At 34.4% G+C, this 15202-nt stretch overlaps 1 protein-coding gene across 2 annotated transcripts in view; it reads left to right on the top strand.

Annotated features, from left to right (window-relative positions):
* The first annotated feature begins 13498 nt into the window (after positions 1 to 13498).
* Positions 13499 to 15202, top strand: part of LOC124075318 (selection and upkeep of intraepithelial T-cells protein 8) — a 40496-nt gene continuing 38792 nt past the window's right edge. Inside the window, exons 1-2 of one of the 2 annotated variants that reach the window (XM_058570775.1) lie at positions 13499 to 13562; positions 13643 to 13810. The gene's annotated coding sequence lies outside the window, so the exon portion shown is untranslated. Of the gene's footprint in view, positions 13811 to 15202 lie in introns of both variants that reach the window. The other variant, XM_058570774.1, reaches the window with a different exon arrangement.

Raw genomic sequence — 15202 nt, 5'->3', positions numbered from 1 at the left:
TTTGTTTTGGGGGGATTGGCTAACTTCACTTAGCATTATCTTCTCCAATGCCATCCATTTAACTGCAAATGCCATGATTTTGTTCTCTTTTATTGCTGAATAAAATTCCATTGTGTATATATTCCACATTTTTTTATCCATTCATCCATTGAAGGGCATCTAGGTTGGCTCCACAGTTTAGCTATTGTGAATTGTGCTGCTATAAATATTGATGTGGCTGTGTCCCAGTAATATGCTGATTTTAAGTCCTTTGGGTATAGACCAAGGAGAGGGATAGCTGGATCAAATGGTGGTTTCATTCCCAGATTTCCAAGGAATCTCCATACTGCTTTCCATATTGGCTGCACCAATTTTCAGTCCCACCAGCAATGCAAGCGTGTACCTTTTCCTCCACATCCTTGCCATAAAATTATTGTTGTTTGTTTTCATAATAATATTATTGTTGTTTGTTTTCATAATAGCTACCATTCTGACTGGAGTGAAATGATATCTTAGAGTAGTTTTGATTTGCATTTCTCTAATTGCTAAAGATGATGAACATTTTTTCATATATTTGTTGATTGATTGTATAGCCTCTTCTGAGAAGTGTCTGTTCAGGTCCTTGGCCCATTTATTGATTGGGTTATTTGTTTTTTCAGTGCTTAGCTTTTTGAGTTCTTTATATACCCCAGAGATTAGTGCTCTATCTAATGTCTGAGGAGTAAAATTTTCTGACATTGTGATTCTATACCTAGAAGACCCAAAAATCTCCACCAGAAAACTTCTAGAACTAGTAAATGAATTCAGCAAAGTAGCAGGATATAAAATCAACACCCATAAATCAAAGGCATTTCTGTATATCAATGACAAATCCTTTGAGAGGGAAATGAGGAAAACTACCCCATTCACAATAACCTAAAAAAATAAAATAAAAATACTTGGGAATCAACTTAAAGAAAGAAGAGAAAGATCTATACAATGAAAAATACAGAACCCTAAAGAAAGAAATCAAAGAAGACCTTAGAAGATGAAAAGATCTACCTTGCTCTTAGATAGGCAGAATTAATATTATCAAAATGACCATACTACCTAAAGCACAATACAGATTTAATGAAATTCCAATAAAAATCCCAATGGTATTCCTCATAGAAATAAAAAAAGCAATCATGAAATTTATCTGGAAAAATAAAAGACCCAGAATAGCAAGAGCAATCCTTAGCAGGAAGAGTGAAGCAGGTGGCATCACTATACTGGACCTTATATTATAATACAGAGCAATAGTAACAAAAACAGCATGGTATTGGCACCCAAACAGACTGGTAGACTAATGGTACAGAATAGAGGACACAGAGAGTAACCCACAAAATTACAATTATCTTATATTAGACAAAGGTGCCAAAAATATGCATTGGAAAAAAGATAGCCTCTTCAACAAATGGTGCTGGGGAAACTGGAAATCCATATGCAACAAAATAAAATTAAACCCCTGTCTCTCACCATGCACAAAACTCAACTCAAAGTGGATCAAAGACCTAAGAATTAAACCAGATACTCTGCATCTAATAGGAGAAATGTAGACCCTAATCTTCATCATGTGGGATTAGGCCCCAACTTCCCTAATAAGACTCCTATATCGCAAGAATTAAAACCAAGAATCAATAAATGGGATGGATTCAAACTAAAAAGTCTCTTCTCAGCAAAAGAAACAATCTGTAAGGTGAATAGAGAGCCTACATCCTGGGAGCAAATTTTTACTCCTTAATGGTAATTTTATTGTCACGTCTCCCAGACTCAATTCACTGACTATTTAGTGTTAAGTTAATTTTCTTAAACCTACTTCAAAAAAATCTCTATCTAAAATATTCAGTGTCCTCAGATATAGATGCTGAATTTATATGGGATGCAAATTCATAGTATTTAAGTCAAGCTCTTCACACTTTAAATTATTCCAAATGACAGAGAAATGCAAGGGATATGGATTAAACTGAAGAATTTCATATATGTGAGCACGCAAATGTAGGACTCCAGACCCACTCATGTTTAACATCTTTATTGGACATTATATAACACCTGACTCTGTAGTCTAGATTTGAACTATCCAATATGAGGTGATCATTTAAATTTATTAAAATTAAAGAAATAAAATTAAATGTTCAGTTCTAAAATCTCACTGGCTTCATTCCAGGTACTATTCTCATATAGCACATAGATAATATATCAGACAGCACAGGTATAGACTATTTCTATAATTGCAGAAAGTCTTATTAGACATATCTGTTTTTGGATTACACTTTAAATCTTTACTAATTCTTTCTTTGTACAAACATTAGTCAAGTCTTATGTCTCAGGCAATACCTTGAAATTTTTCAAAAGTTTTTTTCCTCTAAATTAATATGTACTTTGATGACACCAGTATATTACCTGTTTATGCAAGACATATTATATATAAATATCTGTTATATATAATGAACCCATAAAGTTTCAGTTTAAGTTGCAAACTTGGATTTATACTATAATCAACTATTTATAACTTATATGGTGGCTCAAAAGTGACTAGTGATGAAGATAGAATAAAAGATACTAAGCCATAGTAACTATGAGGTCTATAATCTTATAATAGTTATATAATTATAATTTAATCATTTTAGCAATTCAAGGACCTATGTAAGCCTCTAAGATTTAGTAAATAACAAATCAACATTTTTGAATGAATGAATAAATAAATAAAACCAACAGGCATTTTCTCACTCTCCATAGTTAAACAGTTGAAAAATAAAGATTAAAACAGAAAAAAAATGAAAGACTCATGAAAGACTCATCACATAAAATGAAACTACACTGTTACCATTGCTTTAATTATAGAAAATAATGGACAACAGAAGATAATGAGAAGATGTGTTCAAAATGCTAATAGAAATACAAAGAACATGTATATGCCCCTTTCATTCTCTTTTTGATATCTAGAGAGACAGCATAAAACCATTTTATATTATTTTCTTTTCTTTTTATCCTTTGTACAAATTTATTGATGTTTGATTGATGTACAACATATTATACATATTTAAGGTGAAAAATTTTATGGTGCTTGACATACCTATATATCCTCTAAACCATAATTACAATAGACATTCCTTAATTCCATTTTTTTTTCTAAATACTCCTTGATAACTCATCCTCACTATTTTCCTGCCTCTATCCTCAGGCAAATATTTGATATGCTTTTTGATATAGAGATTAATATATATTTTGTAGAATTTTATATGAATGAAATCACAAAGTACATATTTGTTTTTATTTGACTTCCTCCATCTGGAATAATTATTTTGGGGTTCATCTTTGCTGTAATATGTACAGCAGAATAGTGTTTCATTGTATTGATATGCCACACAATATGATGAATTTGTTGTATTATTCAACTGTAATGTACTTTTGAGCAATTTCCAGTATTTCCACTATTACAAATAGAGTGGCTATGAACATTTGTGTGCAAGTCTTTTTGTGGACTGTCCTCATTATCTTTCATTATGTAGAAATAGAATATCAGTGTCAACATATGATATGTGTATGCTTAATTGTTTATGAAACTACTAAATTATACTACAACATGATTGTGCCAGCAGTGTATGACAGTTTTCACTGTTTCATGTTCTGGTCAATATTTGTTATGCCTATCTTTGTACTTTTAGCCATTGTAGTGTGTGTAAACTAGTATCTCATTGGAGTTTTAATTTACCTTTCTTTAAGGATTAATGATACTAAAGACTTTTCATGTGCTTAACTTAATCTATTTCTAGTTATAAAAGTAACACTATATTTAATGGTCAATTTCAATAATCAGAGTCCCCAGGACAAACCCTTTGAAAAATATTCCTCTTATTATTCCACATTTATATATGTTGGTCTTAACTTTCACAGTCCAAAATCATTTGTCTGTTTATAATTCTTTGGTTCAAACCATCACTGCTGCTGCCACCACCCAGAGGTCCACTGATAGGGTGCCTGCAGATTTGGTTGCATGTGGCTGCCTCCATCTTGGGACACTAGCCAGGACCTGGGGGGCCAGAGTGCCCGCAGTTGTGATGCCACTGCCATCTCAGGGCACAGCCAACTCTGTCTGGGGACAGACATCTAGGGTCAGAGTGCCTGCAGGTTTAGCTGCACCTGAAGTCTTCCTGCTAGGAGTGCTATTGGCCATCATCTTGCTGCTTCCTCACAGGGTCCCTCCTTTCTGTGAGTTCATCCCTGGTCATATTGCATGTTAGAATGGCATTGAGATCTTGAGACTACAACATGGCTGAGCCTGGAATATCTGAGCCCAGATCTGCCAAATAGCAGCTGGGTCTACATGTGCCATTCTTTGCCTGACAATTTTGTAAAAAATCAGAGACTGGGAGCATTTTCCTGGGAGGATCACAGGTCAGAAAGTTTAGAAAGATCTGAGCTTTCCCAAGCTCCTTGAATCCTGACATGCTTGTAGACAGATGGGGCTGACTACATCTGGTCAGAAAGTTGGAAGAGGGTGTGAGGGCATCTTGTTTTCAGCTTACTCAGCCAGTCGGTCTGGCATCCACTGAACTAAAGATAACATCAAACTGTAGACAACCCCACCTATCAACCCCACCCAAGAAGGGAAGCTGAGAAACTTTTGAATTCTAAAGGAAACAATTACTCAATTTTCCATTGAGTTTCTCTCTCTCCTCTCCCTCCCTCCCCCACCCCCATCGCTACCATATTTGAAATCAAGTATTTTTCATGCATCAGTTTATTGTGGACTGGGATGTCTGAATAGTTTTTTACAATTCTGTTGTGTATTCATTTTGTATAATTTTTTCTCTCACTTATCTGTTTCCCTGGATTTTCTTTTTCTCTTTTCTTTTGCTAACATTCAACCTCACTCAATTCTTCTTTTATTCTTTCTATAAATTTTTAATTCTATCTTTTCTCTCTGCTTCCCTAGTAAATATCACATCATACACCACTCTGTTCTCTTTTTATCCACCATTTGAAATTGTAAACCCTTTTAACAAATTTACTGTATATATTATAAACGATGTTTTTTGCAACAAATAAGTAGACATCTTTTTTTAAGAGAGAGAGAGAGAGAGAGAGAGAGAGAGAGAGAGAGAGAGAGAGAGAGAGAGATTTTTTGTAGAAGAACACAACACAATGCCTTTATTTTTATGTGATGCTGAGAATTAGACCCGGGTCCCGCCCGTGCTAGGCGAGTACTCTACCGCTAAACCACAATCCCAGCCCAAGTAGACATCTTAATAGGAGCTATTAGATTTAATGCCATATGTTGTTTGCATTGGGTGCTGTTAATATCAGTCTCCCCCTTAAAGGAAAGATACTGTAAAGCTTCAGGGACATGATAAGCCTACAAGGTATAAACTGTATTGCCTCAGATTCATACTGCTAGATGAAAAGACACACGGGGGGAAAATGGGAAGAAAGCACCCCAAACAAGCCAAGATGCTCCATAATAGAATCCATTGACAACACAATAGAAGAAATGTAAGAGAAGGACTTTAGAATGTACATAGTTGAACTTATTTGTGAGGTAAATGATGATATAAGGAGTGAATTCAGAGAGAAAATATAGGAAGTGAAAGATCACTTTAATAAAGAGGCAGAGATTCTGAAAAAAAAGACACAGAAATTGTGGAAATGAAGAACTCAATAAACCAAATGAAAAATTCAATGGAAAGCATCACCAGCAGACTAGACTATTTGGAAGACAGAACTGCAGGCAATGCAAGCAACATATATAATAGTAAAAATAAAGTTGAACATACAGAGAAGATGGCAAGAAACCATGAATAGAACTTCCAAGAATTATAGCAACATATATAATAGTAACAATATAGTTGAACATTCAGAGAAGATGGTAAGAAACCATGCATAGAACTTCCAAGAATTATAGAATAACATAAAAAGAACAAACTTAAGATTATCAGGATAGGTGAAAAGCATCAGAAAGCTTTTCAAACCTAAAGAATGAAATGGAAATCCAACTATGAGAGGCTTACAGGACCCCAAATGTACAAAATTACAGCAGCCCAACACCATGGCACATTATAATGAGAATGACATACAGAACAAGGATAAAATTTTAGCAGCTGCAAGAGAAAAATATCAAATTACATAAGGGGAAAACAGTTTGGATCTCAGCTGATTTCTCAACCGAGACCCTCAAAGTTATGAGGTCATGCAATAATATATTTTAAGCTCTAAAAGAAAATGGTTGCCAACCAAGAATTTTACATCCAGCAAAATTAAGCTTCAGATTTGAAGATGAAATAGAAACCTACCAGAATAAGCAAAAGTTAAAAGAATTCACAACCAGAAACCCTGTACAACAGAATACTCTCAAAAAAAATATTAAAACAAGAATATAAATGCCATTTGAGAAAGAAATGGAAAAAAAGTGAAAACCAGCAAAGGGAGGGAGGAACTACACTAAAGGAAGAGTCAATCAAGTGAGAAACTAAGTCAAATTAAAAACCAGAAATAAACCAAAATGACCAGGAACATAATCACATATCAGTAATAGCCTTGAAGGTTAAGAGCCTAAACTCATTAATAAAAAACATAGACTGGTGATTGGATTAAAAAATGAGACCCAGCAATATGCTGTTTCCAGAGGACTCACCTCATAGGTAAAGACATCCACAGATTGAAGGGGAAAGGATGGGAAAAAACATATAACACACATGGATCGAATAAAAAAGCAGGGATTATCATCCTCATATTTGATAAAGTGGACTTCAAGCCAAAGTTAATCAGAAGGAATAAAAAAAGGACATTTCATACTGCATAAGAGAATTATACATCATCAAGACATAACAATCAAAAATATTTATGCCCCAAACAATAAAGCATCTATGGACAGACAACAAACCCTTCTAACAGACCACAATACAATATACTGGGTAACTCTCCCACACCTCTCTCACTGCCGGACAAATCTTCCAAAAAAATTAATAAAGAAACTATAGAACTAAATAATACACTCAATAATGTAGACTTAACAGATATATATATATATATATATATATATTTATATATATATATATATATAGAATATTTTATCCATCAATTAGCAAATACAGTTCTTGGCAGCACATAGATCCTTATCTAAAATAGACTATGTCTTATGTAGACAAAGCAACTACATAAAAGAAAACAGAACAAAATTTATATCTTATTAATTTTTACATGTATATTGGGGCCTTCAAAAGAGAATGAAGACCAAAAGAAATGACAAGAGCAGGAAGCTTTTATGCCTTTTAGAAAAGAAATCATGCCTTCGTGAAGAGCTAAGACAAAAGGGGTTTGGTCCAGGGGCAATAAATTGTGGGGGAGTTAGTAAGGAATCTACTGGGGTGGAGTGTTGGGAAAGAGCAAAGTATTTTAAGGAGCAAGTTCTCACAGGACCATTTGGCATCACTTCCCAGCCTCTGTGATGACGGTGCTCTTTGAGTCTCTCCCTCTCTATATATCCATACACATATACATTTCTATATATTATATATATTTAGTATGTATACATGTATGATGTATTATATATATATATATATTTACATATGTGTACATATATGCATATACATTTAGTCACATCTTCAAATAAAATATAACAATTACTGATTTTAAAATGAAGACATAAACAACTTTGACCATGGGCAATATTCTACTCAGTATAATAATCATAAGGAAACTTTTTAGCTTATTAGTATCAGATAAAGTAGATTTATCAAACAGTACTAATCATAAATAATGATACTTCATAATAATAAAAAAAGTTATCAAACTGAGTATACTATTGTTTCCAGAATAAATAAATGTATAGTTTTTTGGTTGCTTATGTTGCAGAATGTCACATTTACAAAATATCAAAGTTTATTATGTGTGCAATAGAATTATGTCTAATAATGTACATGCTTTAATTTAAAAAATACTTTGTTGGGGAAAATGCTAATGATTATCTGAGCTGTTGGGAAAATTGCTCTGATAGACTTGCTACACAGAGCAGCCAGAAGTCTTTGATTTGAAAAAATGCAATTGCTGTGATATGCAAGAAAACAAGTATATAAATGCCATTTGATAATAAATTGCAGATATGCCATTACCTCACCTTACATACTTCAATCCCATTTTTTTTTTTTTACAAAGAAAAGGACATTCTTATGTATTTGGTCACAGGACAGTTACCAAATTTAGGATTTCAAACCTTGATCCAATATTAGGGTGTCTACTTTGCATTTCAGTTTTGCAGTTGTCCCAATAATATCTTTTAAATGTAATGAGACATTTCAATTTATTTTTCTCATTTGAGATTTAGTTTAAAAATACACAGTACATATTGTTGGTGGTGTTTTCAAATCTTGTTTTTTCTGTAAGTTAGTTCCTCAGCTTTCCTTTCTAGACATAGTCAGTTTTTAGAAGCATAGATTGCTTATGTTGCAGAATGACTTTGGATATGGTTTGGTTTGGTGTTTTTTCATGATTATATTTAATTTTGATTTTTATTTAGAAAAGTAATAAATAAGTGATGTTTACAACATTTTATCAGAAAGCTAATAATTTCCCATTTGCCCCATTGCTGGTTATGTTGTTTTTGTTATGTTTATGCCTCACTGCTTTGTTGTGGTGTGTGTTAACCTCTGTTCAGGTATAAGTTCCATAACATAAAGGGAACCCATTATAGATGCACATTTCAATTAATTTTGCACATTTTTTTAGATTTGTGCAATAATAATAATACTTTTTAAAAAACATTTTATACCCCCCAAATTCTCTTGCACCTATTTGAAGTCCATCCCATGCTCAACTTTGATACCAACTAGCTTACTTTCTCTCCTTATAGATTTTCCTTTTCTACAAATTCATATAAATTGAATTGGATAATATGTAGTCTTTTCCATCTGGCTCCTTTTACTTAGTAAAATGTATGTGGTTCATTCATGGTATGGTATGTATTAGTAGTTTATTCCTTTTTATGGGTAGAAGCTTGATCATTTATTTATTTCATAAGCTTTTTATAACACCTGTAGATTTACAGAAGATTATTTTTTTCTGTTCCAAGATCCCACTTAAGAATCCACAGTACATCTAATGTTCCTGTCATTTTGACTCCTCTTAACTAACAGTTTCTCAGACTCTCTTAGGTTTCCGAAGGCTTCATGTGCACGAGTCAGGCAGTTTGTAGTATGTTCCTAAGTTGAAATTTTACTAACTCTTTTCTTATGATTAGGCCAGGGTAATAGGATCTTGATTCTTTGTGCTTAGGACAATCACCAAGGTTATGTGCCATTCTCATTGTATCCTATCAAGGGTTTACAGTGTCACTGTGATATCACTGTTGATGTAAATTTTGATCAGCTGTCTGTGATCAGGTTTCTACACTGCAAATTTACTCTACCTTCCTCTGTTCATATTATACTCTGCCAAAAAAAAAAAGAAAAAGAAAAAGAAAAAAAATTGCTACAAGCATCCTGTAGTTAAGAGTATAAAATAATCTCAACCTTCTTGAGTACAGAGTATTCACATAGATTATTAGTATTTTTTTAATTGAATTTTGTTGGACTGGGGTTGTGGCTCAGTGGTAGAGTGCTCATCTAGCACATGCAAGGCCTGGGGTTCAATCCTCAGTACCACATAAAAATAAAAAAAATAAAATAAAGGTATTGTGTCCAACTGCAACTAAAAAAATATTTTAAAAAGTTGTTTTTTGTTGACACATAAAATTGCATGTATTTATGAAAAATTGTGATGTTTTACTACATGTATACATTGCATAATATTAAAATGAGGGTAATAAGTATATCTACCTCTTCAAACATTTATCTTTGTGGTAAAAACATTCAGAATCCTTTCTCTGGCTTTTTGAACTACATGAAGCATTATTATCATATATAGTCACCCTGATATGTAATAGGATTATTCCTCCTATCTAACTATACTTTAGTACTTTCCTCCTTTCCTACCAATTTTCCTCCTTCCCTATCTCCAGCCTACTTCCCTAAGCCTCTGGTAACAACAATTTTACTCTGGACTTCTCTAAGATGACCTCTTTTAGATTCCACATATGAGTGAGATTATATGGTATTTGTCTTTCTAGGCTTGGCTTATTTTACATAAAATGATAATGTCCAGTTCTATCCATGTTGTTGCAAGTGACAGAATTTCATCCTTCTTAGGGATGAATGGTACTCCCTGAGTATATGTACCACACTTTTGTTTTTTTATCCAGTCATCCATTGATGGACACCTAGGTTCATGCATGTCTTGGCTATTGTGAATAGTGCTGCAGTAAACTAGGTACATTGATTTCATTTCCTTTTGACATGTACCCTATAGTGGGATTGATGGGTCATATGGTAAATATATTTATAATTTTTTGAGGGGCCTCCATATAGTGTTCTATTGTAATCAGGGAAATGCAAATCAAGGTTATGTTGAGATTTCATCCCACTTCAGTTAGAATGGCAATCATCAAGGATACAAATAATAATAAATTATGGCAAGTATATGGGGGAGAAGATACACTAATATTTGTTGATGGGACTACAAATTATCTGGAAAGCACTATGGTGATTATGAAAAGAATAGAAATGAAACCAACATATGTACCAACTATTCCATTCCTTGGAATCTAAAAGAAATAAATCATCATCCTATAATGACACATTCATATCAATGTTTATGTCAGCACAAGTCACACTATTGAAGTTATGGAACCAGCTCAGGTGTCCATCAATAGATGAAAGGATAAAGAAAATGTCCTACATATAATAATGGAGCTTTATTCAATCATAAAGATGAAATTATGTTATTTTCTGGTAAATGAATGGAGCTGGAGAACATCATGCTATGTGAAAAAAGAGACTCAGAAAGTCAATGGTCCAATGTTTTCTCTCATATGCAGAATCTAGAGAGAAATTATTTTTAAAAGGAAGGAATTCCATGAATACAGAATAGAGAACAGTAGATGAGATGAAGGAGATCAAGGTGAAGGAACAAATATATTATAATGAATCACACTTTTAACTTAAAGCACCAATTAAAAAATGATGAATAAGCCAAAGGAAGACCACTAGAATAAAGGAAAGGGAGCAAGGATGGTAAGGAGGGGTGGGAAAGTGTAAGTACTAGAGATTGACATGGAGCAAATATTACATGCATGTATAAAAGTGTCAAAATTAAGCCCATTATTATTTAAAACGATACAAAAACTTTTTAAAAACTTAATGTACTGAGTGGTATATAGTAGATGCTCTACTAAAGCCACCAGATCCCCCTTCAGTTCTGAGGCACCCATCCCTTATATTGAAAGAAAATTGGTAGTTACAATTTCTCAGCTAAGTGTTTTTCTGGGAGTTGTCTTCAGTCAAGGCAAGCTGCCTCATCATAATTCATGCACCCTCATCATGTGCAAAGGCAGCTTATACCAATAACTGGTAACTGTGGTGGAATAAAGGCCTGGCACACTTGCCTCAAGGCCCAACAACCCTGAATAACAATTTTAATTTCTTGCAGGATCAATCTTTGTTGTGACTCCATTACAATTCAAGTATATTTACTTCTAAATCTTACTTCTTTCACTTGACCATTGGTGCTAATCTTGAGGGTATGCCCCCAACAAACAAACCCTATACACATCTTAGAATCAGTTTCCCAGGGCCCTCAACTGAGACAAATGTTTATTATGTTATCTTCAGAAAGGGATATCCTTAATGTCTAACAAGAACTTATTATCCTTATAAGTAATCAGGTAAATTGACATAAGTTAAATAAACTAATCAGCACTTATGGTTGTGGGCTGAAGTCTCAATGTTAGTTTCCTTCAATAAAAATTCTAGCAGGTTTGTTTAGCTGGAAACTCCTAAGTAACTTGAAAGTTTACATGAATAAAAAGATCACAACTTTGGATATCTGTGAAGCCAATTATTCTGATCCAAGAATAATTTAGTCCTGCTAAATTCCAAGGGGGAGTGATAGAAATCTATCAGCCTTAAATGGTCCCATCCTTGAATGTAGGTAGGGCCCTGAGGCATGGAGTAAGGAACTCTTTTTCTTGTCACAAATATGAAGACTTGCCCCAAATAATATTTCACTCTTCCCCCAGGTAATGACTAATAATGGAAAGAAAAATATATCAATCCCTCTAGTGCCAGTTTTCATAAGGAAAAGGTAGGTGTGGCTCTGTTTTCTAGCCTTCTTTCAGTTAGTTCAGCAGAGAGATGGCTCAGTAGGTCTGAGTTAGCTCAACAGAACAGGCTGTGACCAACAATGGAGTTATCTTTGTTTTAGAGTCACCTAAGTGTCTCTTTCTTTTGATCCCCTAAATATACAGGGCATTACGGTAACAGGGGGCCCTCTGTACAGAACACTGACCACAGTGAACAGCCCAGCTGTGTCTGGACTAAGCTCAGTGTTCTATGAGATAAGGAGAGTTCAGGAATTTTCTGTGGTCCTCTCCATCTTGGCTTATACATTTTGACCTGCATTTTATATCTTTATTTTATGGTAGTTTGGGCCTATATCCATGCCTCTTTTAGAATACATTCCTTAAAAGTTCCCATTGGATAAATAATTGCTAAAAGAGGCTCCCTAAGCCTTGACTAGATTCCTCTAATTAAAAAAAATTCTGTTGTCTAGTTAATAAGAAAGCTTTAAAACTTATTTTCCAAGTGCTCTCCCTGTGTCTTTCTCAAAATTGAATGTAGTAAAATGCCGCAGTCTGGCTGGGCACAATCAGGAGCCACTTGTCAAAAGAAACTAACTTTATTTTTAGAACCACACACGCCAAACAAAATAGCCTCTCAGGAAAAACCCTCAGAGCCTCAACTGCCACCACCGGCTTTCCACAAGCCTCTCTCTCCTCCACCAGCTTCTCTCCACCTCCCACAATCCTCCTGCTCTTGAGGCCGATTGGCTGGGTCACGTGGGCGGAGCCAAAAAAGTCCCCCAATGAGCAGCTCTGTGGTCTGAAAGGGCAGGGAAACAGCCCAATGAGCATCACCGCAGAGGAGCCAATCAGCTAGATGTTGCTGGGGCCGAGGAGCCAATCAGCTAGATGTTGCTGGGGCCGCTGTGAGCCAATCATCAGCCAGCAGCTGGAAGTTTGCTGGGGCCCCTTTGGCTGTGGCTCTCAACAGTAAAACTTTCAGGAAGAAAATAGAACTGATGGGGAAACTTTAAAAAGATGATATCAGTAGGGTTTGGAGTGAAAAAAGAAAACTTTAAAAGTTATTTACTTGGGTAATTTTCAGGGCATGATTTTTTTTTTTGTGTGTGTGTATGCGTGTGTGTGTGTGTGTGTGTGTTGCTGGGGATTGAACCCAGGGCCTTGTGAGTATGAGGCAAGTACTCTAGCAACTGAGCGATAGCCCATATGACTATTAATAAGAACAAGGATTCCCCTAAATCTTCCCAGCAGTAGCCTGATGTCTGGGAAAGATTCAATTAGGAAATATATGAAGGAACACACCTTGGCTCAGATATCACTTCAGTTTGAGGCATGTCATGTTGGAGCAGGTTTGCTGCAATCAGAACACAGAGACCTTTCAAGTGATACAAATGTAAGCTGCAATTGTACTTGAGCATAAATCAGAAGTTTTACTGTTTTCTCCATGAAAAGCTATTGATTTTTGATTGGTAGGAAGAAAAGTTTAGTTGGCACATAATATAAGCTCGGGTAAACAATGTGCTGGCTTGGACTTTCGTGGAAGTCTATGCTATTGTAGAAGCATTGCTGAACTACCTGCAGACACCAAGGGAATCATTTGAAAAATTTGGAAAGAAATTTTCTCTGTATTCTGGAGCTCAAGTAAGTGATCAGAATGCTGATGGTGGTTGGGGACAAGGATATTTCTTCCTCCCTAAGTCTAGCCTTTGGATTTCTTTTAGCTCTACCTCTGTAAGATCTCAACAATCTTTTTTATCGCAGGATAATGATATCTGGGAAGTTAGAAAGCTGACAGGCAATGAACTGCTTTAAAAAAAAGATCTGCTTTCAAATTCCTTATTCAGATTGCTGATCTAGAAGACGTGCACCTTACCTAGTCTCTTAAGATCTCAGAGTAAAAAGAGTGGAATCAATGTTTTAGACTTGGTAGTGACCATGGTGGGTGTTCCAGTTAATAAGATTCCTCTCCTGAAATACAGATGGGTCAGTTAATAAATTTAAATGTTCACTAAAAAGTTATTACTAATATTTTAAATTATATTTTTAAAAATTAGACATTTTTAATTTGTTTTATTTGTACATCATACATTCATTTTGTTTATTTACTTTTATGTGGTGCTGAGGATCAAACCCAGGGCTTTGCAAGTGCTAGGTGAGTGCTCTATGGCTAAGCCACAACCCCAGCCCAAGACTTTTTAAAATGATTTATTGAGGCATAATTTACATAGAGCAAACTGCATTATATTTAAGAATAACTTAAGTTTTACTTATGTATACACTTACAAAATTATTCCCGTAGTCAATATAATGAACATATTTATGGCTGCCAAATTGTTTTCATGTACTTTTTTAAATGCTTTATTTCCTTCCTCCTGTCCCCAGATAACCACTCACTTGCTTTCATAAAGATTATTTGCATTTTCTAGAATTTTAAATACTTGAAATCATACTATGTGCATCATACAATTTTTTTTGTCCAACTCCTTTAATTCAATGATCCTGTTGAGATCCATGTGTGTTGTATATAAAATTAGTACAGTTCTTTTTATTGCTATACATATTATATTGCATGGATGATGACAACTTTTTCATCCATTTGCATCTTAATGAAGTTCTGAGTTATTTCCAATTATTGTCTTTTACAAATAAGGCCACAATGAATGTAAATGTGCAAGCCTTCTTGTACTCTTATCACTCTTATAGTTTGTTTGTAAACTAAATATCTTTCATAGATTCAAGATTTCGGTGAAAGATTTTGAATACATGCAGATGGCAATGGAGGGAGATATCAGAAAACCTATCATTTAGAGATTATATCTCTTTGGAAAATTAGACCTGCTTTTTCATGGTATGCCAACTTACCTACACCCATGTGAATCTTCTAATGGAGAAGCATTGTTGATACTTGTTTGTCGTATTTGTCAGATATGTAAAATAATAATATGCAAAGCACAATTTCTTCAAATATTTTCATATTGGCTGTATAAGTACCAAATAGGCCTATCATTTTTATTCAATAGTAGAGAGATTTTG

The sequence above is a fragment of the Marmota monax genome, unplaced genomic scaffold (assembly GCF_021218885.2).
Source record: "Marmota monax isolate L192 unplaced genomic scaffold, Marmota_monax_Labrador192_F-V1.1 WCK01_AAM20220418_F8-fsc00008, whole genome shotgun sequence".
In the NCBI taxonomy this organism is placed as follows: domain Eukaryota; kingdom Metazoa; phylum Chordata; class Mammalia; order Rodentia; family Sciuridae; genus Marmota; species Marmota monax.
The sequence above is the reverse complement of the archived record's forward strand: the minus strand, read 5'-3'. Positions and strand labels throughout refer to the sequence as shown.